A 27,756-nucleotide genomic window follows, 5' to 3' on the forward strand; every position below is an offset into this window, starting at 1 on the left:
AAAGATTTGAAATTTTCAAACTTAACTCAATGTTAAGAAACATGCTCAATCTGTGACCCAATGGATTCTCTTTTTACTTGAAGATGCAGCAACAACATTAATAATACCATTTTGGGAAAAGCAGCTCTATTGTATCGCCATTCTCTTTCAAAATTGTTAAAGGGTTAATCCTATGAAAAGCGACCACATTCAGAATCAATGATATTAATCAAGCGTCTTAACAGCCTTTACATGTTTGTAAAATGAAGGTATCAGTTTGAGATGAAAAATAGAACAAAGAACACACTTTTCTTAATTCACAAAAGGCCTGAGGTGTAAAAATACTGTTTGTACCGACCAAGGGCCCATTCGTGAATGTACTTACTTTAGTTGGATCATACCTTTCTTCAAAGAAGACATCCACAATAAACGATAAGGGAAAGGTTCGATTGATGGTAAACTCTTACAGAGATTTGAATGCAAATTATTGGATTCAACCTCCAGGGTGCTACCATTACACCATGGGTCTTTCACACCACAGAAAGTGGTGGGTTTCATTGTGGCTAAAGAGCGTCATCCATGGAAAATCTTTCTTTTTTCAAATGCACCCAGGGAATAATGCTATGAAAGTGGGCGACACAGCAGCGTCATTGCTATTAAAACAAGACACTGAGAGGAAAACAAACACAGTAATTCCCAAGGTCCCACCGAGATTTGAACTCGGATCGCTGGATTCAGAGTCCAGAGTGCTAACCATTACACTATGGAACCTACATACTTAGTGACATGATGAACGTCATTGCAGCAAAAAAAGAGCCTTTTAGAGAATGTATGCAATATTCTTTTATCTTATGCCTCCAGAGGAAGAATCCTATCCAAATGAGCTGTAAAGCAAAGAGTTTGCTATTGCGCAACAACCAACTAAACAGTTCCACATTTGCATAATATCCGTGGGCTAGGAATATGAGTTTGTTAAAATGATGCATGAGATCTCGATTCTCATTTCTGTTACAACTCTGTCAGGTTGCACCAGCAAGGGGCCCATGGTGTAATGGTTAGCAAAGAACATTACTGAAGGGCCCCTCGGCCAGCCAGAAAGCCAAAATGGAGAGAACGGGCATGAACTGGTTGTGAATGAGCTTCAAAATGCGTTCACAGGTAATTGAACTGGTGATCTCCTCAGTTTATACACCTGGAACTCCTGTCAATAGCAACAGTCGGCAGCTGGGTTGCCAGACATTTCGTCGAAAAAAATTTGTCGACAGGACAATTGGTCGAAACCATTTGGTCGAAAACCAAATGGTCGAATTGCTTTGTTTTTTATTTTCACATTTTTTTTGGGGGGGGGGGTTTGGGGGGGTCCCCCCAACCCCCTTTTTTCTAAAAACCCCTTTTTTTCCCTAAACTACAACCTAAAAAATATATATATATAAATAAATAAAAAAAACGACCATTTGGCTTTCGACCAAATTACGTCGACCAAATGTCTTTTGACGAAATGTCTTTCGACGAAATGTCCGGACAGCGGCAGCTGGTCTGTGTCAGTAATGGCAATTTGATTTTGCCATTTTCACAACTCCCTAATAAATGAACAAAATGTTCCATTTGTAGGCACAGTTACATGCTATGGTATGTATACCATGCTTAATAACCACCATAGGAGGCTCAGAGCACCATCCGCATTCTTACGTACAAAACATGTAAGGAAATAATCAGATCTTTTGCTCTGCAGGAGTCAGGCTTCTTTAAAGCCTGACAAAGTGGCAGAGTGCCATTGTAAACTGAGGCATGATGAAACCATGCCCAAGACCCCAGGCAGGTTAAACCCTTCCACTCATGCCCCTAGGCCCACGGCCACGAACGGCCAGGTTCTATAGACAGGGCAGCTGGCATGGATTATGGACACTTTTAACATAGGGTGGTTTTTCAACCTTATCTCCTCTGGGAGCAAAGCGCTGGACAGGGTTTCCTGTACGTTTTTGAGGTTCGCAGGGATCTATGTGTGGATGTTTCTTGGTGTGAAAAGCATGACACCTTTTGGGGTGACACCAGGCTCTTCTGGGAGTTAATTTGCATAATCTCTACTTTCTATTTTATGTGACATGGGCTGCAGTTACATCGTTCTGTTAATAGAGGGCAACACACAGGTCATAGTTCCAAACAGGGGTGCACAGTCTGCTTGCTAGCTTACATTTACAGTTCTATTTGGGATTCACCGCCTTTTCATAAACTGAGTACTCTTCCGGAGTATTTCTAATTTATGTAGGTGTTTTGGGGGTGTTACGTGCCTTTGTATGACTGCTGCAAACCACTTGATATTAGACATTGATTGGAAACAACATAAAAAATCCTGACACATATTGTAAGCGGACATAAAATGACCTATATTAGCTAATATAAGTAAACAGACATCACTCCCCCCTCCCCACAAAAAGGGATGTATGCGTACACAAAAAATAAAAATGAAAAACAAGCAACTACTGCAGTTAAAATCTAAAAATGTAAATTCAGTTACATGATCATGACTCGGAAGGGGAAGTTAAAAAGTAAAAAAACACACGGTAGGAGAGAGGTTAGCTTTACATGCCATGAGGGAGGAAGAGGTCTTCCAAGCACTGTTGTGTATGTTGGTCAATCCCTCTGAAACGCAAAAGGGATGTGCACATAGAAATCAAAGCAGAGTCATCCAGAGAGACTATTTAATTCTTTTTTTTTCAAATTCTCAAAAGGAAGCTGCTATCAAATTGAACTATTCATCACAGCCACTGCTAGGAAATCTATGTGCATAAAATGACAATACACCCAAAGGAAAACAAAATATAGCTATAACATGTCAGATTACTAAATTCAGAGTCCAGCCTACTAACCATTAGACCATGGAACCTAAATACTTCCGCAAATGCTGAACTTCATTATGCCAAAACAGAGGCAGTCAGAAACAATATTTAATATTGCTTAATCATATGCCTCAAGAGGAAGAATTTGATCTACATGCTCTATAAAGCACAGAGATTGCTATAGCACAACGTCAATCGACAACATCGCTGTGTTTGTATGATATCAGTCAATTGGGACTATGAATCTGTAAAAATTGTAAATGTGCTCTATATTGCCATTTCTGATTCAACGCTCTCAGGTGCATCTTGCAAGGGTTCCATGGTGTAATGGTTAGCACTTTGGACTTTGAATCCAACGATCCGAGTTCAAGTCTTGGTGGGACCGTTATCTTGCTCTTACACTCCATTTTCTAATTTCTCAAATTACAATTCAACAGAGTTAATATTCAGAAGTTCAGTCGACTCTCTCTGCACGACATTACATTTAAATGCACTTTGGTGCCTGATACCAATACAGTGATGCAACTACATATCGTTAATGTACAATCCCTAAGGTCAATCAGAGTGGGCACCCAGATATCTCTCAGAAACCTTTTCCACAGATGAATAATGTCCAACCTTAACTCTATGAAAAGAAAAATGTACACACTATGTGCAGTAGATTCTCTGCTCACTGGAACATGCAGAAACAACATTGATGTGAAAAGATTGGAAAAAGCCCTATTTTATTAACATTAAAAAATGTTATACAATTATTTTGGTGAATCATATTCACTTTCACAATCATTCCTATGTTTCAAGCAATTTGATGGTCTTATTAAATGTGTAAAAAATGTAATTCTTTGAGTTGACAAACTGTATGGAGAGCAAACTTTTTATAACTTACAAGAGTTATGAGTTCTAGAAAGTAGTGCATTTACTGATCAAGTGCCCTTGTTTAAATGTACTTACTTTATTTGGATCACACCTTTCTCGAAAGAAGAAATAAACTCTAAATTATCAGGAAACAATTCAACTGATTTTAGGGGCCTCCTGGGCTTTCAATGCAAATCGCTGAGATCAAAAGCCAGTTTAATAGCCATTATACCTTGGAGCTTTGGAGATATGAGAGTGGGCAGTTTCTTTGTGGCAAAAGAGAGTCATCCCCAGAAACTATTAATATTCTTTGGTCAAAGAAGACTGCCATCAAAGTGGGCTGTAAAGCAAAGCTATTGCTGTTATATCTATCTGCAAATGAAAGGCAACTCTAAAAGAGAAGCAGCCCCAAGGTCCCACCGAGACTTGAACTCGGATCGCTGGATTCAGAGTCCAGAGTGCTAACCATTACTCCATGGAACCCACATATTCAGTAGCATGATGCACTTCATTCTGGAAAAACAGAGCACATCAGAGAAAATATGTAATATTCCTATATCATTAGACTCCAGAGGAAGAATTTGATCCAAATGAGACATGAAGCCAATACTTTGCGATTGCACAGCATCCAACAGCAACAGTGCTGCTTCGATATAATATCAGTAAACGGTTACTATAGGTCAGTAAAAATCTTGACTGTGCCCTATATTCTCATTGCCCTTATGAAGCGCTGCTCAACAATGGTTCCATGGTGTAATGGTTAGCACTTTGGACTTTGAATCCAGCGATCCGAGTTCAAGTCTCGGTGGAACCTCTCTCTTGCTCTAACACACTTTGTCTCCTTGTTGTCTTAAATTATAGGCCAAAGATAGTAATATTCATAAGGTTAGTGGTGTAGGGTATTCATTTTCGCTCTCACTCTCTGGCATAACTTTTCATAAAAATCCACTTTTGTGCCTAGTACCTTAACCTTTATGCATTTTTTTTAAATGTATGAACAGTGAGGTCATTCTGAGTCGATGGGCAGATCTGCATCGGAAACATACATAAAAGATTTGAAATTTTCAAACTTAACTCAATGTTAAGAAACATGCTCAATCTGTGACCCAATGGATTCTCTTTTTACTTGAAGATGCAGCAACAACATTAATAATACCATTTTGGGAAAAGCAGCTCTATTGTATCGCCATTCTCTTTCAAAATTGTTAAAGGGTTAATCCTATGAAAAGCGACCACATTCAGAATCAATGATATTAATCAAGCGTCTTAACAGCCTTTACATGTTTGTAAAATTAAGGTATCAGTTTGAGATGAAAAATAGAACAAAGAACACACTTTTCTTAATTCACAAAAGGCCTGAGGTGTATAAATACTGTTTGTACCGACCAAGGGCCCATTCGTGAATGTACTTACTTTAGTTGGATCATACCTTTCTTCAAAGAAGACATGCACAATAAACGATAAGGGAAAGGTTCGACTGATGGTAAACTCTTACAGAGATTTGAATGCAAATTATTGGATTCAACCTCCAGGGTGCTACCATTACACCATGGGTCTTTCACACCACAGAAAGTGGTGGGTTTCATTGTGGCTAAAGAGCGTCATCCATGGAAAATCTTTCTTTTTTCAAATGCACCCAGGGAATAATGCTATGAAAGTGGGCGACACAGCAGCGTCATTGCTATTAAAACAAGACACTGAGAGGAAAACAAACACAGTAATTCCCAAGGTCCCACCGAGATTTGAACTCGGATCGCTGGATTCAGAGTCCAGAGTGCTAACCATTACACCATGGAACCTACATACTTAGTGACATGATGAACATCATTGCAGCAAAAAAAGAGCCTTTTAGAGAATGTATGCAATATTCTTTTATCTTATGCCTCCAGAGGAAGAATCCTATCCAAATGAGCTGTAAAGCAAAGAGTTTGCTATTGCGCAACAACCAACTAAACAGTTCCACATTTGCATAATATCCGTGGGCTAGGAATATGAGTTTGTTAAAATGATGCATGAGATCTCGATTCTCATTTCTGTTACAACTCTGTCAGGTTGCACCAGCAAGGGGCCCATGGTGTAATGGTTAGCAAAGAACATTACTGAAGGGCCCCTCGGCCAGCCAGAAAGCCAAAATGGAGAGAACGGGCATGAACTGGTTGTGAATGAGCTTCAAAATGCGTTCACAGGTAATTGAACTGGTGATCTCCTCAGTTTATACACCTGGAACTCCTGTCAATAGCAACAGTCGGCAGCTGGGTTGCCAGACATTTCGTCGAAAAAAATTTGTCGACAGGACAATTGGTCGAAACCATTTGGTTGAAAACCAAATGGTCGAATTGCTTTGTTTTTTATTTTCACATTTTTTTTTGGGGGGGGTTTGGGGGGGTCCCCCCAACCCCCTTTTTTTCTAAAAACCCCTTTTTTTCCCTAAACTACAACCTAAAAAATATATATATAAATAAATAAAAAAAACGACCATTTGGCTTTCGACCAAATTACGTCGACCAAATGTCTTTCGACGAAATGTCTTTCGACGAAATGTCCGGACAGCGGCAGCTGGTCTGTGTCAGTAATGGCAATTTGATTTTGCCATTTTCACAACTCCCTAATAAATGAACAAAATGTTCCATTTGTAGGCACAGTTACATGCTATGGTATGTATACCATGCTTAATAACCACCATAGGAGGCTCAGAGCACCATCCGCATTCTTACGTACAAAACATGTAAGGAAATAATCAGATCTTTTGCTCTGCAGGAGTCAGGCTTCTTTAAAGCCTGACAAAGTGGCAGAGTGCCATTGTAAACTGAGGCATGATGAAACCATGCCCAAGAACCCAGGCAGGTTAAACCCTTCCACTCATGCCCCTAGGCCCCGAACGGCCACGAACAGCCAGGTTCTATAGACAGGGCAGCTGGCATGGATTATGGACACTTTTAACATAGGGTGGTTTTTCAACCTTATCTCCTCTGGGAGCAAAGCGCTGGACAGGGTTTCCTGTACGTTTTTGAGGTTCGCAGGGATCTATGTGTGGATGTTTCTTGGTGTGAAAAGCATGACACCTTTTGGGGTGACACCAGGCTCTTCTGGGAGTTAATTTGCATAATCTCTACTTTCTATTTTATGTGACATGGGCTGCAGTTACATTGTTCTGTTAATAGAGGGCAACACACAGGTCATAGTTCCAAACAGGGGTGCACAGTCTGCTTGCTAGCTTACATTTACAGTTCTATTTGGGATTCACCGCCTTTTCATAAACTGAGTACTCTTCCGGAGTATTTCTAACTTATGTAGTTGTTTTGGGGGTGTTACGTGCCTTTGTATGACTGCTGCAAACCACTTGATATTAGACATTGATTGGAAACGACATAAAAAATCCTGACACATATTGTAAGCGGACATAAAATTACCTATATTAGCTAATATAAGTAAACAGACATCACTCCCCCCTCCCCACAAAAAGGGATGTATGCGTACACAAAAAATAAAAATGAAAAACAAGCAACTACTGCAGTTAAAATCTAAAAATGTAAATTCAGTTACATGATCATGACTCGGAAGGGGAAGTTAAAAAGTAAAAAAACACACGGTAGGAGAGAGGTTAGCTTCACATGCCATGAGGGAGGAAGAGGTCTTCCAAGCACTGTTGTGTATGTTGGTCAATCCCTCTGAAACGCAAAAGGGATGTGCACATAGAAATCAAAGCAGAGTCATCCAGAGAGACTATTTAATTCTTTTTTTTTTCAAATTCTCAAAAGGAAGCTGCTATCAAATTGAACTATTCATCACAGCCACTGCTAGGAAATCTATGTGCATAAAATGACAATACACCCAAAGGAAAACAAAATATAGCTATAACATGTCAGATTACTAAATTCAGAGTCCAGCCTACTAACCATTAGACCATGGAACCTAAATACTTCCGCAAATGCTGAACTTCATTATGCCAAAACAGAGGCAGTCAGAAACAATATTTAATATTGCTTAATCATATGCCTCAAGAGGAAGAATTTGATCTACATGCTCTATAAAGCACAGAGATTGCTATAGCACAACGTCAATCGACAACATCGCTGTGTTTGTATGATATCAGTCAATTGGGACTATGAATCTGTAAAAATTGTAAATGTGCTCTATATTACCATTTCTGATTCAACGCTCTCAGGTGCATCTTGCAAGGGTTCCATGGTGTAATGGTTAGCACTTTGGACTTTGAATCCAACGATCCGAGTTCAAGTCTCGGTAGGACCGTTATCTGCTCTTACACTCCATTTTCTAATTTCTCAAATTACAATTCAACAGAGTTAATATTCAGAAGTTCAGTCGACTCTCTCTGCACAACATTACATTTAAATGCACTTTGGTGCCTGATACCAATACAGTGATGCAACTACATATCGTTAATGTACAATCCCTAAGGTCAATCAGAGTGGGCACCCAGATATCTCTCAGAAACCTTTTCCACAGATGAATAATGTCCAACCTTAACTCTATGAAAAGAAAAATGTACACACTATGTGCAGTAGATTCTCTGCTCACTGGAACATGCAGAAACAACATTGATGTGAAAAGATTGGAAAAAGCCCTATTTTATTAACATTAAAAAATGTTATACAATTATTTTGGTGAATCATATTCACTTTCACAATCATTCCTATGTTTCAAGCAATTTGATGGTCTTATTAAATGTGTAAAAAATGTAATTCTTTGAGTTGACAAACTGTATGGAGAGCAAACTTTTTATAACTTACAAGAGTTATGAGTTCTAGAAAGTAGTGCATTTACTGATCAAGTGCCCTTGTTTAAATGTACTTACTTTATTTGGATCACACCTTTCTCGAAAGAAGAAATAAACTCTAAATTATCAGGAAACAATTCAACTGATTTTAGGGGCCTCCTGGGCTTTCAATGCAAATCGCTGAGATCAAAAGCCAGTTTAATAGCCATTATACCTTGGAGCTTTGGAGATATGAGAGTGGGCAGTTTCTTTGTGGCAAAAGAGAGTCATCCCCAGAAACTATTAATATTCTTTGGTCAAAGAAGACTGCCATCAAAGTGGGCTGTAAAGCAAAGCTATTGCTGTTATATCTATCTGCAAATGAAAGGCAACTCTAAAAGAGAAGCAGCCCCAAAGTCCCACCGAGACTTGAACTCGGATCGCTGGATTCAGAGTCCAGAGTGCTAACCATTACACCATGGAACCCACATATTCAGTAGCATGATGCACTTCATTCTGGAAAAACAGAGCACATCAGAGAAAATATGTAATATTCCTATATCATTAGACTCCAGAGGAAGAATTTGATCCAAATGAGACATGAAGCCAATACTTTGTGATTGCACAGCATCCAACAGCAACAGTGCTGCTTCGATATAATATCAGTAAACGGTTACTATAGGTCAGTAAAAATCTTGACTGTGCCCTATATTCTCATTGCCCTTATGAAGCTCTGCTCAACAAGGGTTCCATGGTGTAATGGTTAGCACTTTGGACTTTGAATCCAGCGATCCGAGTTCAAGTCTCGGTGGAACCTCTCTCTTGCTCTAACACACTTTGTCTCCTTGTTGTCTTAAATTATAGGCCAAAGATAGTAATATTCATAAGGTTAGTGGTGTAGGGTATTCATTTTCGCTCTCACTCTCTGGCATAACTTTTCATAAAAATCCACTTTTGTGCCTAGCACCTTAACCTTTATGCATTTTTTTTAAATGTATGAACAGTGAGGTCATTCTGAGTCGATGGGCAGATCTGCATCGGAAACATACATAAAAGATTTGAAATTTTCAAACTTAACTCAATGTTAAGAAACATGCTCAATCTGTGACCCAATGGATTCTCTTTTTACTTGAAGATGCAGCAACAACATTAATAATACCATTTTGGGAAAAGCAGCTCTATTGTATCGCCATTCTCTTTCAAAATTGTTAAAGGGTTAATCCTATGAAAAGCGACCACATTCAGAATCAATGATATTAATCAAGCGTCTTAACAGCCTTTACATGTTTGTAAAATGAAGGTATCAGTTTGAGATGAAAAATAGAACAAAGAACACACTTTTCTTAATTCCCAAAAGGCCTGAGGTGTAAAAATACTGTTTGTACCGACCAAGGGCCCATTCGTGAATGTACTTACTTTAGTTGGATCATACCTTTCTTCAAAGAAGACATCCACAATAAACGATAAGGGAAAGGTTCGACTGATGGTAAACTCTTACAGAGATTTGAATGCAAATTATTGGATTCAACCTCCAGGATGCTACCATTACACCATGGGTCTTTCACACCACAGAAAGTGGTGGGTTTCATTGTGGCTAAAGAGCGTCATCCATGGAAAATCTTTCTTTTTTCAAATGCACCCAGGGAATAATGCTATGAAAGTGGGCGACACAGCAGCGTCATTGCTATTAAAACAAGACACTGAGAGGAAAACAAACACAGTAATTCCCAAGGTCCCACCGAGATTTGAACTCGGATCGCTGGATTCAGAGTCCAGAGTGCTAACCATTACACCATGGAACCTACATACTTAGTGACATGATGAACGTCATTGCAGCAAAAAAAGAGCCTTTTAGAGAATGTATGCAATATTCTTTTATCTTATGCCTCCAGAGGAAGAATCCTATCCAAATGAGCTGTAAAGCAAAGAGTTTGCTATTGCGCAACAACCAACTAAACAGTTCCACATTTGCATAATATCCGTGGGCTAGGAATATGAGTTTGTTAAAATGATGCATGAGATCTCGATTCTCATTTCTGTTACAACTCTGTCAGGTTGCACCAGCAAGGGGCCCATGGTGTAATGGTTAGCAAAGAACATTACTGAAGGGCCCCTCGGCCAGCCAGAAAGCCAAAATGGAGAGAACGGGCATGAACTGGTTGTGAATGAGCTTCAAAATGCGTTCACAGGTAATTGAACTGGTGATCTCCTCAGTTTATACACCTGGAACTCCTGTCAATAGCAACAGTCGGCAGCTGGGTTGCCAGACATTTCGTCGAAAAAAATTTGTCGACAGGACAATTGGTCGAAACCATTTGGTCGAAAACCAAATGGTCGAATTGCTTTGTTTTTTATTTTCACATTTTTTTGGGGGGGGGGGGTTTGGGGGGGTCCCCCCAACCCCCTTTTTTCTAAAAACCCCTTTTTTTCCCTAAACTACAACCTAAAAAATATATATATATAAATAAATAAAAAAAACGACCATTTGGCTTTCGACCAAATTACGTCGACCAAATGTCTTTTGACGAAATGTCTTTCGACGAAATGTCCGGACAGCGGCAGCTGGTCTGTGTCAGTAATGGCAATTTGATTTTGCCATTTTCACAACTCCCTAATAAATGAACAAAATGTTCCATTTGTAGGCACAGTTACATGCTATGGTATGTATACCATGCTTAATAACCACCATAGGAGGCTCAGAGCACCATCCGCATTCTTACGTACAAAACATGTAAGGAAATAATCAGATCTTTTGCTCTGCAGGAGTCAGGCTTCTTTAAAGCCTGACAAAGTGGCAGAGTGCCATTGTAAACTGAGGCATGATGAAACCATGCCCAAGACCCCAGGCAGGTTAAACCCTTCCACTCATGCCCCTAGGCCCACGGCCACGAACGGCCAGGTTCTATAGACAGGGCAGCTGGCATGGATTATGGACACTTTTAACATAGGGTGGTTTTTCAACCTTATCTCCTCTGGGAGCAAAGCGCTGGACAGGGTTTCCTGTACGTTTTTGAGGTTCGCAGGGATCTATGTGTGGATGTTTCTTGGTGTGAAAAGCATGACACCTTTTGGGGTGACACCAGGCTCTTCTGGGAGTTAATTTGCATAATCTCTACTTTCTATTTTATGTGACATGGGCTGCAGTTACATCGTTCTGTTAATAGAGGGCAACACACAGGTCATAGTTCCAAACAGGGGTGCACAGTCTGCTTGCTAGCTTACATTTACAGTTCTATTTGGGATTCACCGCCTTTTCATAAACTGAGTACTCTTCCGGAGTATTTCTAATTTATGTAGGTGTTTTGGGGGTGTTACGTGCCTTTGTATGACTGCTGCAAACCACTTGATATTAGACATTGATTGGAAACAACATAAAAAATCCTGACACATATTGTAAGCGGACATAAAATGACCTATATTAGCTAATATAAGTAAACAGACATCACTCCCCCCTCCCCACAAAAAGGGATGTATGCGTACACAAAAAATAAAAATGAAAAACAAGCAACTACTGCAGTTAAAATCTAAAAATGTAAATTCAGTTACATGATCATGACTCGGAAGGGGAAGTTAAAAAGTAAAAAAACACACGGTAGGAGAGAGGTTAGCTTTACATGCCATGAGGGAGGAAGAGGTCTTCCAAGCACTGTTGTGTATGTTGGTCAATCCCTCTGAAACGCAAAAGGGATGTGCACATAGAAATCAAAGCAGAGTCATCCAGAGAGACTATTTAATTCTTTTTTTTTCAAATTCTCAAAAGGAAGCTGCTATCAAATTGAACTATTCATCACAGCCACTGCTAGGAAATCTATGTGCATAAAATGACAATACACCCAAAGGAAAACAAAATATAGCTATAACATGTCAGATTACTAAATTCAGAGTCCAGCCTACTAACCATTAGACCATGGAACCTAAATACTTCCGCAAATGCTGAACTTCATTATGCCAAAACAGAGGCAGTCAGAAACAATATTTAATATTGCTTAATCATATGCCTCAAGAGGAAGAATTTGATCTACATGCTCTATAAAGCACAGAGATTGCTATAGCACAACGTCAATCGACAACATCGCTGTGTTTGTATGATATCAGTCAATTGGGACTATGAATCTGTAAAAATTGTAAATGTGCTCTATATTGCCATTTCTGATTCAACGCTCTCAGGTGCATCTTGCAAGGGTTCCATGGTGTAATGGTTAGCACTTTGGACTTTGAATCCAACGATCCGAGTTCAAGTCTTGGTGGGACCGTTATCTTGCTCTTACACTCCATTTTCTAATTTCTCAAATTACAATTCAACAGAGTTAATATTCAGAAGTTCAGTCGACTCTCTGTGCACGACATTACATTTAAATGCACTTTGGTGCCTGATACCAATACAGTGATGCAACTACATATCGTTAATGTACAATCCCTAAGGTCAATCAGAGTGGGCACCCAGATATCTCTCAGAAACCTTTTCCACAGATGAATAATGTCCAACCTTAACTCTATGAAAAGAAAAATGTACACACTATGGGCAGTAGATTCTCTGCTCACTGGAACATGCAGAAACAACATTGATGTGAAAAGATTGGAAAAAGCCCTATTTTATTAACATTAAAAAATGTTATACAATTATTTTGGTGAATCATATTCACTTTCACAATCATTCCTATGTTTCAAGCAATTTGATGGTCTTATTAAATGTGTAAAAAATGTAATTCTTTGAGTTGACAAACTGTATGGAGAGCAAACTTTTTATAACTTACAAGAGTTATGAGTTCTAGAAAGTAGTGCATTTACTGATCAAGTGCCCTTGTTTAAATGTACTTACTTTATTTGGATCACACCTTTCTCGAAAGAAGAAATAAACTCTAAATTATCAGGAAACAATTCAACTGATTTTAGGGGCCTCCTGGGCTTTCAATGCAAATCGCTGAGATCAAAAGCCAGTTTAATAGCCATTATACCTTGGAGCTTTGGAGATATGAGAGTGGGCAGTTTCTTTGTGGCAAAAGAGAGTCATCCCCAGAAACTATTAATATTCTTTGGTCAAAGAAGACTGCCATCAAAGTGGGCTGTAAAGCAAAGCTATTGCTGTTATATCTATCTGCAAATGAAAGGCAACTCTAAAAGAGAAGCAGCCCCAAGGTCCCACCGAGACTTGAACTCAGATCGCTGGATTCAGAGTCCAGAGTGCTAACCATTACACCATGGAACCCACATATTCAGTAGCATGATGCACTTCATTCTGGAAAAACAGAGCACATCAGAGAAAATATGTAATATTCCTATATCATTAGACTCCAGAGGAAGAATTTGATCCAAATGAGACATGAAGCCAATACTTTGCGATTGCACAGCATCCAACAGCAACAGTGCTGCTTCGATATAATATCAGTAAACGGTTACTATAGGTCAGTAAAAATCTTGACTGTGCCCTATATTCTCATTGCCCTTATGAAGCTCTGCTCAACAATGGTTCCATGGTGTAATGGTTAGCACTTTGGACTTTGAATCCAGCGATCCGAGTTCAAGTCTCGGTGGAACCTCTCTCTTGCTCTAACACACTTTGTCTCCTTGTTGTCTTAAATTATAGGCCAAAGATAGTAATATTCATAAGGTTAGTGGTGTAGGGTATTCATTTTCGCTCTCACTCTCTGGCATAACTTTTCATAAAAATCCACTTTTGTGCCTAGTACCTTAACCTTTATGCATTTTTTTTAAATGTATGAACAGTGAGGTCATTCTGAGTCGATGGGCAGATCTGCATCGGAAACATACATAAAAGATTTGAAATTTTCAAACTTAACTCAATGTTAAGAAACATGCTCAATCTGTGACCCAATGGATTCTCTTTTTACTTGAAGATGCAGCAACAACATTAATAATACCATTTTTGGAAAAGCAGCTCTATTGTATCGCCATTCTCTTTCAAAATTGTTAAAGGGTTAATCCTATGAAAAGCGACCACATTCAGAATCAATGATATTAATCAAGCGTCTTAACAGCCTTTACATGTTTGTAAAATTAAGGTATCAGTTTGAGATGAAAAATAGAACAAAGAACACACTTTTCTTAATTCACAAAAGGCCTGAGGTGTATAAATACTGTTTGTACCGACCAAGGGCCCATTCGTGAATGTACTTACTTTAGTTGGATCATACCTTTCTTCAAAGAAGACATCCACAATAAACGATAAGGGAAAGGTTCGACTGATGGTAAACTCTTACAGAGATTTGAATGCAAATTATTGGATTCAACCTCCAGGGTGCTACCATTACACCATGGGTCTTTCACACCACAGAAAGTGGTGGGTTTCATTGTGGCTAAAGAGCGTCATCCATGGAAAATCTTTCTTTTTTCAAATGCACCCAGGGAATAATGCTATGAAAGTGGGCGACACAGCAGCGTCATTGCTATTAAAACAAGACACTGAGAGGAAAACAAACACAGTAATTCCCAAGGTCCCACCGAGATTTGAACTCGGATCGCTGGATTCAGAGTCCAGAGTGCTAACCATTACACCATGGAACCTACATACTTAGTGACATGATGAACGTCATTGCAGCAAAAAAAGAGCCTTTTAGAGAATGTATGCAATATTCTTTTATCTTATGCCTCCAGAGGAAGAATCCTATCCAAATGAGCTGTAAAGCAAAGAGTTTGCTATTGCGCAACAACCAACTAAACAGTTCCACATTTGCATAATATCCGTGGGCTAGGAATATGAGTTTGTTAAAATGATGCATGAGATCTCGATTCTCATTTCTGTTACAACTCTGTCAGGTTGCACCAGCAAGGGGCCCATGGTGTAATGGTTAGCAAAGAACATTACTGAAGGGCCCCTCGGCCAGCCAGAAAGCCAAAATGGAGAGAACGGGCATGAACTGGTTGTGAATGAGCTTCAAAATGCGTTCACAGGTAATTGAACTGGTGATCTCCTCAGTTTATACACCTGGAACTCCTGTCAATAGCAACAGTCGGCAGCTGGGTTGCCAGACATTTCGTCGAAAAAAATTTGTCGACAGGACAATTGGTCGAAACCATTTGGTCGAAAACCAAATGGTCGAATTGCTTTGTTTTTTATTTTCACATTTTTTTTGGGGGGGGGGGTTGGGGGGGTCCCCCCAACCCCCTTTTTTCTAAAAACCCCTTTTTTTCCCTAAACTACAACCTAAAAAATATATATATATAAATAAATAAAAAAAACGACCATTTGGCTTTCGACCAAATTACGTCGACCAAATGTCTTTTGACGAAATGTCTTTCGACGAAATGTCCGGACAGCGGCAGCTGGTCTGTGTCAGTAATGGCAATTTGATTTTGCCATTTTCACAACTCCCTAATAAATGAACAAAATGTTCCATTTGTAGGCACAGTTACATGCTATGGTATGTATACCATGCTTAATAACCACCATAGGAGGCTCAGAGCACCATCCGCATTCTTACGTACAAAACATGTAAGGAAATAATCAGATCTTTTGCTCTGCAGGAGTCAGGCTTCTTTAAAGCCTGACAAAGTGGCAGAGTGCCATTGTAAACTGAGGCATGATGAAACCATGCCCAAGAACCTAGGCAGGTTAAACCCTTCCACTCATGCCCCTAGGCCCACGGCCACGAACGGCCAGGTTCTATAGACAGGGCAGCTGGCATGGATTATGGACACTTTTAACATAGGGTGGTTTTTCAACCTTATCTCCTCTGGGAGCAAAGCGCTGGACAGGGTTTCCTGTACGTTTTTGAGGTTCGCAGGGATCTATGTGTGGATGTTTCTTGGTGTGAAAAGCATGACACCTTTTGGGGTGACACCAGGCTCTTCTGGGAGTTAATTTGCATAATCTCTACTTTCTATTTTATGTGACATGGGCTGCAGTTACATCGTTCTGTTAATAGAGGGCAACACACAGGTCATAGTTCCAAACAGGGGTGCACAGTCTGCTTGCTAGCTTACATTTACAGTTCTATTTGGGATTCACCGCCTTTTCATAAACTGAGTACTCTTCCGGAGTATTTCTAACTTATGTAGGTGTTTTGGGGGTGTTACGTGCCTTTGTATGACTGCTGCAAACCACTTGATATTAGACATTGATTGGAAACGACATAAAAAATCCTGACACATATTGTAAGCGGACATAAAATTACCTATATTAGCTAATATAAGTAAACAGACATCACTCCCCCCTCCCCACAAAAAGGGATGTATGCGTACACAAAAAATAAAAATGAAAAACAAGCAACTACTGCAGTTAAAATCTAAAAATGTAAATTCAGTTACATGATCATGACTCGGAAGGGGAAGTTAAAAAGTAAAAAAACACACGGTAGGAGAGAGGTTAGCTTCACATGCCATGAGGGAGGAAGAGGTCTTCCAAGCACTGTTGTGTATGTTGGTCAATCCCTCTGAAACGCAAAAGGGATGTGCACATAGAATTCAAAGCAGAGTCATCCAGAGAGACTATTTAATTCTTTTTTTTTTCAAATTCTCAAAAGGAAGCTGCTATCAAATTGAACTATTCATCACAGCCACTGCTAGGAAATCTATGTGCATAAAATGACAATACACCCAAAGGAAAACAAAATATAGCTATAACATGTCAGATTACTAAATTCAGAGTCCAGCCTACTAACCATTAGACCATGGAACCTAAATACTTCCGCAAATGCTGAACTTCATTATGCCAAAACAGAGGCAGTCAGAAACAATATTTAATATTGCTTAATCATATGCCTCAAGAGGAAGAATTTGATCTACATGCTCTATAAAGCACAGAGATTGCTATAGCACAACGTCAATCGACAACATCGCTGTGTTTGTATGATATCAGTCAATTGGGACTATGAATCTGTAAAAATTGTAAATGTGCTCTATATTACCATTTCTGATTCAACGCTCTCAGGTGCATCTTGCAAGGGTTCCATGGTGTAATGGTTAGCACTTTGGACTTTGAATCCAACGATCCGAGTTCAAGTCTCGGTGGGACCGTTATCTTGCTCTTACACTCCATTTTCTAATTTCTCAAATTACAATTCAACAGAGTTAATATTCAGAAGTTCAGTCGACTCTCTCTGCACGACATTACATTTAAATGCACTTTGGTGCCTGATACCAATACAGTGATGCAACTACATATCGTTAATGTACAATCCCTAAGGTCAATCAGAGTGGGCACCCAGATATCTCTCAGAAACATTTTCCACAGATGAATAATGTCCAACCTTAACTCTATGAAAAGAAAAATGTACACACTATGTGCAGTAGATTCTCTGCTCACTGGAACATGCAGAAACAACATTGATGTGAAAAGATTGGAAAAAGCCCTATTTTATTAACATTAAAAAATGTTATACAATTATTTTGGTGAATCATATTCACTTTCACAATCATTCCTATGTTTCAAGCAATTTGATGGTCTTATTAAATGTGTAAAAAATGTAATTCTTTGAGTTGACAAACTGTATGGAGAGCAAACTTTTTATAACTTACAAGAGTTATGAGTTCTAGAAAGTAGTGCATTTACTGATCAAGTGCCCTTGTTTAAATGTACTTACTTTATTTGGATCACACCTTTCTCGAAAGAAGAAATAAACTCTAAATTATCAGGAAACAATTCAACTGATTTTAGGGGCCTCCTGGGCTTTCAATGCAAATCGCTGAGATCAAAAGCCAGTTTAATAGCCATTATACCTTGGAGCTTTGGAGATATGAGAGTGGGCAGTTTCTTTGTGGCAAAAGAGAGTCATCCCCAGAAACTATTAATATTCTTTGGTCAAAGAAGACTGCCATCAAAGTGGGCTGTAAAGCAAAGCTATTGCTGTTATATCTATCTGCAAATGAAAGGCAACTCTAAAAGAGAAGCAGCCCCAAGGTCCCACCAAGACTTGAACTCGGATCGCTGGATTCAGAGTCCAGAGTGCTAACCATTATACCATGGAACCCACATATTCAGTCGCATGATGCACTTCATTCTGGAAAAACAGAGCACATCAGAGAAAATATGTAATATTCCTATATCATTAGACTCCAGAGGAAGAATTTGATCCAAATGAGACATGAAGCCAATACTTTGCGATTGCACAGCATCCAACAGCAACAGTGCTGCTTCGATATAATATCAGTAAACGGTTACTATAGGTCAGTAAAAATCTTGACTGTGCCCTATATTCTCATTGCCCTTATGAAGCTCTGCTCAACAAGGGTTCCATGGTGTAATGGTTAGCACTTTGGACTTTGAATCCAGCGATCCGAGTTCAAGTCTCGGTGGAACCTCTCTCTTGCTCTAACACACTTTGTCTCCTTGTTGTCTTAAATTATAGGCCAAAGATAGTAATATTCATAAGGTTAGTGGTGTAGGGTATTCATTTTCGCTCTCACTCTCTGGCATAACTTTTCATAAAAATCCACTTTTGTGCCTAGCACCTTAACCTTTATGCATTTTTTTTAAATGTATGAACAGTGAGGTCATTCTGAGTCGATGGGCAGATCTGCATCGGAAACATACATAAAAGATTTGAAATTTTCAAACTTAACTCAATGTTAAGAAACATGCTCAATCTGTGACCCAATGGATTCTCTTTTTACTTGAAGATGCAGCAACAACATTAATAATACCATTTTGGGAAAAGCAGCTCTATTGTATCGCCATTCTCTTTCAAAATTGTTAAAGGGTTAATCCTATGAAAAGCGACCACATTCAGAATCAATGATATTAATCAAGCGTCTTAACAGTCTTTACATGTTTGTAAAATGAAGGTATCAGTTTGAGATGAAAAATAGAACGAAGAACACACTTTTCTTAATTCACAAAAGGCCTGAGGTGTATAAATACTGTTTGTACCGACCAAGGGCCCATTCGTGAATGTACTTACTTTAGTTGGATCATACCTTTCTTCAAAGAAGACATCCACAATAAACGATAAGGGAAAGGTTCGACTGATGGTAAACTCTTACAGAGATTTGAATGCAAATTATTGGATTCAACCTCCAGGGTGCTACCATTACACCATGGGTCTTTCACACCACAGAAAGTGGTGGGTTTCATTGTGGCTAAAGAGCGTCATCCATGGAAAATCTTTCTTTTTTCAAATGCACCCAGGGAATAATGCTATGAAAGTGGGCGACACATCAGCGTCATTGCTATTAAAACAAGACACTGAGAGGAAAACAAACACAGTAATTCCCAAGGTCCCACCGAGATTTGAACTCGGATCGCTGGATTCAGAGCCCAGAGTGCTAACCATTACACCATGGAACCTACATACTTAGTGACATGATGAACGTCATTGCAGCAAAAAAAGAGCCTTTTAGAGAATGTATGCAATATTCTTTTATCTTATGCCTCCAGAGGAAGAATCCTATCCAAATGAGCTGTAAAGCAAAGAGTTTGCTATTGCGCAACAACCAACTAAACAGTTCCACATTTGCATAATATCCTTGGGCTAGGAATATGAGTTTGTTAAAATGATGCATGAGATCTCGATTCTCATTTCTGTTACAACTCTGTCAGGTTGCACCAGCAAGGGGCCCATGGTGTAATGGTTAGCAAAGAACATTACTGAAGGGCCCCTCGGCCAGCCAGAAAGCCAAAATGGAGAGAACGGGCATGAACTGGTTGTGAATGAGCTTCAAAATGCGTTCACAGGTAATTGAACTGGTGATCTCCTCAGTTTATACACCTGGAACTCCTGTCAATAGCAACAGTTGGCAGCTGGGTTGCCAGACATTTCGTCGAAAAAAATTTGTCGACAGGACAATTGGTCGAAACCATTTGGTCGAAAACCAAATGGTCGAATTGCTTTGTTTTTTATTTTCACATTTTTTTTTGGGGGGGGGGTTTGGGGGGGTCCCCCCAACCCCCTTTTTTTCTAAAAACCCCTTTTGTTCCCTAAACTACAACCTAAAAAATATATATATAAATAAATAAAAAAATCGACCATTTGGCTTTCGACCAAATTACGTCGACCAAATGTCTTTCGACGAAATGTCCGGACAGCGGCAGCTGGTCTGTGTCAGTAATGGCAATTTGATTTTGCCATTTTCACAACTCCCTAATAAATGAACAAAATGTTCCATTTGTAGGCACAGTTACATGCTATGGTATGTATACCATGCTTAATAACCACCATAGGAGGCTCAGAGCACCATCCGCATTCTTACGTACAAAACATGTAAGGAAATAATCAGATCTTTTGCTCTGCAGGAGTCAGGCTTCTTTAAAGCCTGACAAAGTGGCAGAGTGCCATTGTAAACTGAGGCATGATGAAACCATGCCCAAGAACCCAGGCAGGTTAAACCCTTCCACTCATGCCCCTAGGCCCCGATCGGCCACGAACGGCCAGGTTCTATAGACAGGGCAGCTGGCATGGATTATGGACACTTTTAACATAGGGTGGTTTTTCAACCTTATCTCCTCTGGGAGCAAAGCGCTGGACAGGGTTTCCTGTACGTTTTTGAGGTTCGCAGGGATCTATGTGTGGATGTTTCTTGGTGTGAAAAGCATGACACCTTTTGGGGTGACACCAGGCTCTTCTGGGAGTTAATTTGCATAATCTCTACTTTCTATTTTATGTGACATGGGCTGCAGTTACATTGTTCTGTTAATAGAGGGCAACACACAGGTCATAGTTCCAAACAGGGGTGCACAGTCTGCTTGCTAGCTTACATTTACAGTTCTATTTGGGATTCACCGCCTTTTCATAAACTGAGTACTCTTCCGGAGTATTTCTAACTTATGTAGGTGTTTTGGGGGTGTTACGTGCCTTTGTATGACTGCTGCAAACCACTTGATATTAGACATTGATTGGAAACGACATAAAAAATCCTGACACATATTGTAAGCGGACATAAAATGACCTATATTAGCTAATATAAGTAAACAGACATCACTCCCCCCTCCCCACAAAAAGGGATGTATGCGTACACAAAAAATAAAAATGAAAAACAAGCAACTACTGCAGTTAAAATCTAAAAATGTAAATTCAGTTACATGATCATGACTCGGAAGGGGAAGTTAAAAAGTAAAAAAACACACGGTAGGAGAGAGGTTAGCTTTACATGCCATGAGGGAGGAAGAGGTCTTCCAAGCACTGTTGTGTATGTTGGTCAATCCCTCTGAAACGCAAAAGGGATGTGCACATAGAAATCAAAGCAGAGTCATCCAGAGAGACTATTTAATTCTTTTTTTTTCAAATTCTCAAAAGGAAGCTGCTATCAAATTGAACTATTCATCACAGCCACTGCTAGGAAATCTATGTGCATAAAATGACAATAGACCCAAAGGAAAACAAAATATAGCTATAACATGTCAGATTACTAAATTCAGAGTCCAGCCTACTAACCATTAGACCATGGAACCTAAATACTTCCGCAAATGCTGAACTTCATTATGCCAAAACAGAGGCAGTCAGAAACAATATTTAATATTGCTTAATCATGTGCCTCAAGAGGAAGAATTTGATCTACATGCTCTATAAAGCACAGAGATTGCTATAGCACAACGTCAATCGACAACATCGCTGTGTTTGTATGATATCAGTCAATTGGGACTATGAATCTGTAAAAATTGTAAATGTGCTCTATATTGCCATTTCTGATTCATCGCTCTCAGGTGCATCTTGCAAGGGTTCCATGGTGTAATGGTTAGCACTTTGGACTTTGAATCCAACGATCCGAGTTCAAGTCTCGGTGGGACCGTTATCTTGCTCTTACACTCCATTTTCTAATTTCTCAAATTACAATTCAACAGAGTTAATATTCAGAAGTTCAGTCAACTCTCTCTGCACGACATTACATTTAAATGCACTTTGGTGCCTGATACCAATACAGTGATGCAACTACATATCGTTAATGTACAATCCCTAAGGTCAATCAGAGTGGGCACCCAGATATCTCTCAGAAACCTTTTCCACAGATGAATAATGTCCAACCTTAACTCTATGAAAAGAAAAATGTACACACTATGTGCAGTAGATTCTCTGCTCACTGGAACATGCAGAAACAACATTGATGTGAAAAGATTGGAAAAAGCCCTATTTTATTAACATTAAAAAATGTTATACAATTATTTTGGTGAATCATATTCACTTTCACAATCATTCCTATGTTTCAAGCAATTTGATGGTCTTATTAAATGTGTAAAAAATGTAATTCTTTGAGTTGACAAACTGTATGGAGAGCAAACTTTTTATAACTTACAAGAGTTATGAGTTCTAGAAAGTAGTGCATTTACTGATCAAGTGCCCTTGTTTAAATGTACTTACTTTATTTGGATCACACCTTTCTCGAAAGAAGAAATAAACTCTAAATTATCAGGAAACAATTCAACTGATTTTAGGGGCCTCCTGGGCTTTCAATGCAAATCGCTGAGATCAAAAGCCAGTTTAATAGCCATTATACCTTGGAGCTTTGGAGATATGAGAGTGGGCAGTTTCTTTGTGGCAAAAGAGAGTCATCCCCAGAAACTATTAATATTCTTTGGTCAAAGAAGACTGCCATCAAAGTGGGCTGTAAAGCAAAGCTATTGCTGTTATATCTATCTGCAAATGAAAGGCAACTCTAAAAGAGAAGCAGCCCCAAGGTCCCACCGAGACTTGAACTCGGATCGCTGGATTCAGAGTCCAGAGTGCTAACCATTACACCATGGAACCCACATATTCAGTAGCATGATGCACTTCATTCTGGAAAAACAGAGCACATCAGAGAAAATATGTAATATTCCTATATCATTAGACTCCAGAGGAAGAATTTGATCCAAATGAGACATGAAGCCAATACTTTGCGATTGCACAGCATCCAACAGCAACAGTGCTGCTTCGATATAATATCAGTAAACGGTTACTATAGGTCAGTAAAAATCTTGACTGTGCCCTATATTCTCATTGCCCTTATGAAGCTCTGCTCAACAAGGGTTCCATGGTGTAATGGTTAGCACTTTGGACTTTGAATCCAGCGATCCGTGGAACCTCTCTCTTGCTCTAACACACTTTGTCTCCTTGTTGTCTTAAATTATAGGCCAAAGATAGTAATATGCATAAGGTTAGTGGTGTAGGGTATTCATTTTCGCTCTCACTCTCTGGCAGAACTTTTCATAAAAATCGACTTTTGTGCCTAGCACCTTAACCTTTATGCATTTTTTTTAAATGTATGAACAGTGAGGTCATTCTGAGTCGATGGGCAGATCTGCATCGGAAACATACATAAAAGATTTGAAATTTTCAAACTTAACTCAATGTTAAGAAACATGCTCAATCTGTGACCCAATGGATTCTCTTTTTACTTGAAGATGCAGCAACAACATTAATAATACCATTTTGGGAAAAGCAGCTCTATTGTATCGCCATTCTCTTTCAAAATTGTTAAAGGGTTAATCCTATGAAAAGCGACCACATTCAGAATCAATGATATTAATCAAGCGTCTTAACAGCCTTTACATGTTTGTAAAATGAAGGTATCAGTTTGAGATGAAAAATAGAACGAAGAACACACTTTTCTTAATTCACAAAAGGCCTGAGGTGTATAAATACTGTTTGTACCGACCAAGGGCCCATTCGTGAATGTACTTACTTTAGTTGGATCATACCTTTCTTCAAAGAAGACATCCACAATAAACGATAAGGGAAAGGTTCGACTGATGGTAAACTCTTACAGAGATTTCAATGCAAATTATTGGATTCAACTTCCAGGGTGCTACCATTACACCATAGGTCTTTCACACCAGAGAAAGTGGTGGGTTTCATTGTGGCTAAAGAGCGTCATCCATGGAAAATCTTTCTGTTTTCAAATGCACCCAGGGAATAATGCTATGAAAGTGGGCGACACAGCAGCGTCATTGCTATTAAAACAAGACACTGAGAGGAAAACAAACACAGTAATTCCCAAGGTCCCACCGAGATTTGAACTCGGATCGCTGGATTCAGAGTCCAGAGTGCTAACCATTACACCATGGAACCTACATACTTAGTGACATGATGAACGTCATTGCAGCAAAAAAAGAGCCTTTTAGAGAATGTATGCAATATTCTTTTATCTTATGCCTCCAGAGGAAGAATCCTATCCAAATGAGCTGTAAAGCAAAGAGTTTGCTATTGCGCAACAACCAACTAAACAGTTCCACATTTGCATAATATCCGTGGGCTAGGAATATGAGTTTGTTAAAATGATGCATGAGATCTCGATTCTCATTTCTGTTACAACTCTGTCAGGTTGCACCAGCAAGGGGCCCATGGTGTAATGGTTAGCAAAGAACATTACTGAAGGGCCCCCCGGCCAGCCAGAAAGCCAAAATGGAGAGAACGGGCATGAACTGGTTGTGAATGAGCTTCAAAATGCGTTCACAGGTAATTGAACTGGTGATCTCCTCAGTTTATACACCTGGAACTCCTGTCAATAGCAACAGTCGGCAGCTGGGTTGCCAGACATTTCGTCGAAAAAAAATTGTCGACAGGACAATTGGTCGAAACCATTTGGTCGAAAACCAAATGGTCGAATTGCTTTGTTTTTTATTTTCACATTTTTTTTTGGGGGGGGTTTGGGGGGGTCCCCCCAACCCCCCTTTTTTTCCCTAAACTACAACCTAAAAAATATATATATAAATAAATAAAAAATCGACCATTTGTCTTTCGACCAAATTACGTCGACCAAATGTCTTTCGACGAAATGTCTTTCGACGAAATGTCCGGACAGCGGCAGCTGGTCTGTGTCAGTAATGGCAATTTGATTTTGCCATTTTCACAACTCCCTAATAAATGAACAAAATGTTCCATTTGTAGGCACAGTTACATGCTATGGTATGTATACCATGCTTAATAACCACCATAGGAGGCTCAGAGCACCATCCGCATTCTTACGTACAAAACATGTAAGGAAATAATCAGATCTTTTGCTCTGCAGGAGTCAGGCTTCTTTAAAGCCTGACAAAGTGGCAGAGTGCCATTGTAAACTGAGGCATGATGAAACCATGCCCAAGAACCCAGGCAGGTTAAACCCTTCCACTCATGCCCCTAGGCCTATAGACAGGGCAGCTGGCATGGATTATGGACACTTTTAACATAGGGTGGTTTTTCAACCTTATCTCCTCTGGGAGCAAAGCGCTGGACAGGGTTTCCTGTACGTTTTTGAGGTTCGCAGGGATCTATGTGTGGATGTTTCTTGGTGTGAAAAGCATGACACCTTTTGGGGTGACACCAGGCTCTTCTGGGAGTTAATTTGCATAATCTCTACTTTCTATTTTATGTGACATGGGCTGCAGTTACATTGTTCTGTTAATAGAGGGCAACACACAGGTCATAGTTCCAAACAGGGGTGCACAGTCTGCTTGCTAGCTTACATTTACAGTTCTATTTGGGATTCACCGCCTTTTCATAAACTGAGTACTCTTCCGGAGTATTTCTAACTTATGTAGGTGTTTTGGGAGTGTTACGTGCCTTTGTATGACTGCTGCAAACCACTTGATATTAGACATTGATTGGAAACGACATAAAAAATCCTGACACATATTGTAAGCGGACATAAAATGACCTATATTAGCTAATATAAGTAAACAGACATCACTCCCCCCTCCCCACAAAAAGGGATGTATGCGTACACAAAAAATAAAAATGAAAAACAAGCAACTACTGCAGTTAAAATCTAAAAATGTAAATTCAGTTACATGATCATGACTCGGAAGGGGAAGTTAAAAAGTAAAAAAACACACGGTAGGAGAGAGGTTAGCTTTACATGCCATGAGGGAGGAAGAGGTCTTCCAAGCACTGTTGTGTATGTTGGTCAATCCCTCTGAAACGCAAAAGGGATGTGCACATAGAAATCAAAGCAGAGTCATCCAGAGAGACTATTTAATTCTTTTTTTTTCAAATTCTCAAAAGGAAGCTGCTATCAAATTGAACTATTCATCACAGCCACTGCTAGGAAATCTATGTGCATAAAATGACAATACACCCAAAGGAAAACAAAATATAGCTATAACATGTCAGATTACTAAATTCAGAGTCCAGCCTACTAACCATTAGACCATGGAACCTAAATACTTCCGCAAATGCTGAACTTCATTATGCCAAAACAGAGGCAGTCAGAAACAATATTTAATATTGCTTAATCATATGCCTCAAGAGGAAGAATTTGATCTACATGCTCTATAAAGCACAGAGATTGCTATAGCACAACGTCAATCGACAACATCGCTGTGTTTGTATGATATCAGTCAATTGGGACTATGAATCTGTAAAAATTGTAAATGTGCTCTATATTGACATTTCTGATTCATCGCTCTCAGGTGCATCTTGCAAGGGTTCCATGGTGTAATGGTTAGCACTTTGGACTTTGAATCCAACGACCCGAGTTCAAGTCTCGGTGGGACCGTTATCTTGCTCTTACACTCCATTTTCTAATTTCTCAAATTACAATTCAACAGAGTTAATATTCAGAAGTTCAGTCAACTCTCTCTGCACGACATTACATTTAAATGCACTTTGGTGCCTGTTAGGAAAGATTTCGTAATTGTAGGGAATTTTCCTTCCATGTGGCAACCCCTAAACTTTTTGCTATTGTTTTTAACCTTGTTCTTGACTTTGCCAGAGAAGTACACCCTTCTGCCGCACTTCTCTGGGCTTTCGTCCTTTTCTTACGGGGAAACTGACATGCCCTTAAGACAGTCAGTACCGGGGAACACTGTTTCCCGTAGTTTCTTCTATCGTGTTGCGGCTTTAGTGCAACATGACACAAGAGGGCACTGTAAGCTAAGTTACAGCTCTCTTGGGTCTCTAGCCTTCTACAGACCCTAGATACTCTTTTAGGATGGTATTTGATCGGTGCAAGTCATTCAGGGACTCGAATGGTGGCAGCGATCGTTTTGTTTATTTTGAGCTCCTTTTGGCGTTCTGAGCACGTTTTTGCACTGAACCCAAAATGGTGGCCTGGCTCTCCAAAATTGCCAGACCACGAGGCTCCTTTGTCTTGTCCACTGACCGTCTTGCTCCCTTCACCTTCCCCAGGTCGGGCGACCCGGGGCCTTCCTTATTTGGGCATGTACTTTCCCGCGAAACGTGGTTGCTTTCGCGGGCTTCTACATGTCGTTTGTGTGCCTCCAGGGTGTGGGCTGGGATGTCTGGTCCCAATACACATCCTGGGTGCCAGAGAGTCTGGGGTGGTGTGAATGCCTGGGACCACCGTGGTCCGTGATTGGTCCACGTATGGTATGTGTGTTGATGAGCGGATCTCCCATTGGCTCCCCTCCGTTTTGGCGCGAAGGGAACCGTGGATAAGAGGGAGCTGGAAACACCACTACCAGGTCGATCTCCTGAGTTCTCACGAACAAAGGAATACAGGAGCCAAGTATCCTGCAACCCAGAGGCTGGACTGAGGAATCGCTGGTGACCCGCTGAAGGA

General features: G+C 39.7%; 21 non-coding genes across 21 annotated transcripts; 10 read left to right on the forward strand and 11 right to left on the reverse strand.

The window, feature by feature from the left end:
- Positions 1-678: 678 nt before the first annotated feature.
- Positions 679-750, reverse strand: TRNAQ-CUG (transfer RNA glutamine (anticodon CUG)). Its single transcript has one exon. It is a non-coding gene; the product is annotated as a tRNA-Gln (tRNA).
- Positions 751-3,129: 2,379 nt separating this feature from the next.
- TRNAQ-UUG (transfer RNA glutamine (anticodon UUG)) lies at positions 3,130-3,201 on the forward strand. Its single transcript has one exon. It is a non-coding gene; the product is annotated as a tRNA-Gln (tRNA).
- Positions 3,202-4,082: 881 nt separating this feature from the next.
- TRNAQ-CUG (transfer RNA glutamine (anticodon CUG)) lies at positions 4,083-4,154 on the reverse strand. Its single transcript has one exon. It is a non-coding gene; the product is annotated as a tRNA-Gln (tRNA).
- A 259-nt stretch (positions 4,155-4,413) lies between these two features.
- TRNAQ-UUG (transfer RNA glutamine (anticodon UUG)) lies at positions 4,414-4,485 on the forward strand. The gene has a single exon. It is a non-coding gene; the product is annotated as a tRNA-Gln (tRNA).
- A 913-nt stretch (positions 4,486-5,398) lies between these two features.
- TRNAQ-CUG (transfer RNA glutamine (anticodon CUG)) lies at positions 5,399-5,470 on the reverse strand. The gene has a single exon. It is a non-coding gene; the product is annotated as a tRNA-Gln (tRNA).
- A 2,380-nt stretch (positions 5,471-7,850) lies between these two features.
- Positions 7,851-7,922, forward strand: TRNAQ-UUG (transfer RNA glutamine (anticodon UUG)). Its single transcript has one exon. It is a non-coding gene; the product is annotated as a tRNA-Gln (tRNA).
- An 880-nt stretch (positions 7,923-8,802) lies between these two features.
- TRNAQ-CUG (transfer RNA glutamine (anticodon CUG)) lies at positions 8,803-8,874 on the reverse strand. Its single transcript has one exon. It is a non-coding gene; the product is annotated as a tRNA-Gln (tRNA).
- Positions 8,875-9,133: 259 nt separating this feature from the next.
- TRNAQ-UUG (transfer RNA glutamine (anticodon UUG)) lies at positions 9,134-9,205 on the forward strand. The gene has a single exon. It is a non-coding gene; the product is annotated as a tRNA-Gln (tRNA).
- Positions 9,206-10,118: 913 nt separating this feature from the next.
- On the reverse strand, positions 10,119-10,190 carry TRNAQ-CUG (transfer RNA glutamine (anticodon CUG)). Its single transcript has one exon. It is a non-coding gene; the product is annotated as a tRNA-Gln (tRNA).
- Positions 10,191-12,569: 2,379 nt separating this feature from the next.
- On the forward strand, positions 12,570-12,641 carry TRNAQ-UUG (transfer RNA glutamine (anticodon UUG)). Its single transcript has one exon. It is a non-coding gene; the product is annotated as a tRNA-Gln (tRNA).
- An 881-nt stretch (positions 12,642-13,522) lies between these two features.
- On the reverse strand, positions 13,523-13,594 carry TRNAQ-CUG (transfer RNA glutamine (anticodon CUG)). Its single transcript has one exon. It is a non-coding gene; the product is annotated as a tRNA-Gln (tRNA).
- A 259-nt stretch (positions 13,595-13,853) lies between these two features.
- TRNAQ-UUG (transfer RNA glutamine (anticodon UUG)) lies at positions 13,854-13,925 on the forward strand. Its single transcript has one exon. It is a non-coding gene; the product is annotated as a tRNA-Gln (tRNA).
- A 913-nt stretch (positions 13,926-14,838) lies between these two features.
- TRNAQ-CUG (transfer RNA glutamine (anticodon CUG)) lies at positions 14,839-14,910 on the reverse strand. The gene has a single exon. It is a non-coding gene; the product is annotated as a tRNA-Gln (tRNA).
- Positions 14,911-17,289: 2,379 nt separating this feature from the next.
- TRNAQ-UUG (transfer RNA glutamine (anticodon UUG)) lies at positions 17,290-17,361 on the forward strand. Its single transcript has one exon. It is a non-coding gene; the product is annotated as a tRNA-Gln (tRNA).
- Positions 17,362-18,242: 881 nt separating this feature from the next.
- Positions 18,243-18,314, reverse strand: TRNAQ-CUG (transfer RNA glutamine (anticodon CUG)). The gene has a single exon. It is a non-coding gene; the product is annotated as a tRNA-Gln (tRNA).
- A 259-nt stretch (positions 18,315-18,573) lies between these two features.
- Positions 18,574-18,645, forward strand: TRNAQ-UUG (transfer RNA glutamine (anticodon UUG)). Its single transcript has one exon. It is a non-coding gene; the product is annotated as a tRNA-Gln (tRNA).
- A 913-nt stretch (positions 18,646-19,558) lies between these two features.
- On the reverse strand, positions 19,559-19,630 carry TRNAQ-CUG (transfer RNA glutamine (anticodon CUG)). The gene has a single exon. It is a non-coding gene; the product is annotated as a tRNA-Gln (tRNA).
- A 2,366-nt stretch (positions 19,631-21,996) lies between these two features.
- Positions 21,997-22,068, forward strand: TRNAQ-UUG (transfer RNA glutamine (anticodon UUG)). Its single transcript has one exon. It is a non-coding gene; the product is annotated as a tRNA-Gln (tRNA).
- An 881-nt stretch (positions 22,069-22,949) lies between these two features.
- On the reverse strand, positions 22,950-23,021 carry TRNAQ-CUG (transfer RNA glutamine (anticodon CUG)). The gene has a single exon. It is a non-coding gene; the product is annotated as a tRNA-Gln (tRNA).
- Positions 23,022-24,251: 1,230 nt separating this feature from the next.
- TRNAQ-CUG (transfer RNA glutamine (anticodon CUG)) lies at positions 24,252-24,323 on the reverse strand. Its single transcript has one exon. It is a non-coding gene; the product is annotated as a tRNA-Gln (tRNA).
- Positions 24,324-26,658: 2,335 nt separating this feature from the next.
- On the forward strand, positions 26,659-26,730 carry TRNAQ-UUG (transfer RNA glutamine (anticodon UUG)). The gene has a single exon. It is a non-coding gene; the product is annotated as a tRNA-Gln (tRNA).
- The last annotated feature ends 1,026 nt before the right edge of the window (positions 26,731-27,756 follow it).

Source organism: Ambystoma mexicanum, chromosome 5p, assembly GCF_040938575.1.
Source record: "Ambystoma mexicanum isolate Mex_15411 chromosome 5p, UKY_AmexF1_1, whole genome shotgun sequence".
Classification (NCBI taxonomy): Eukaryota; Metazoa; Chordata; class Amphibia; order Caudata; family Ambystomatidae; genus Ambystoma; species Ambystoma mexicanum.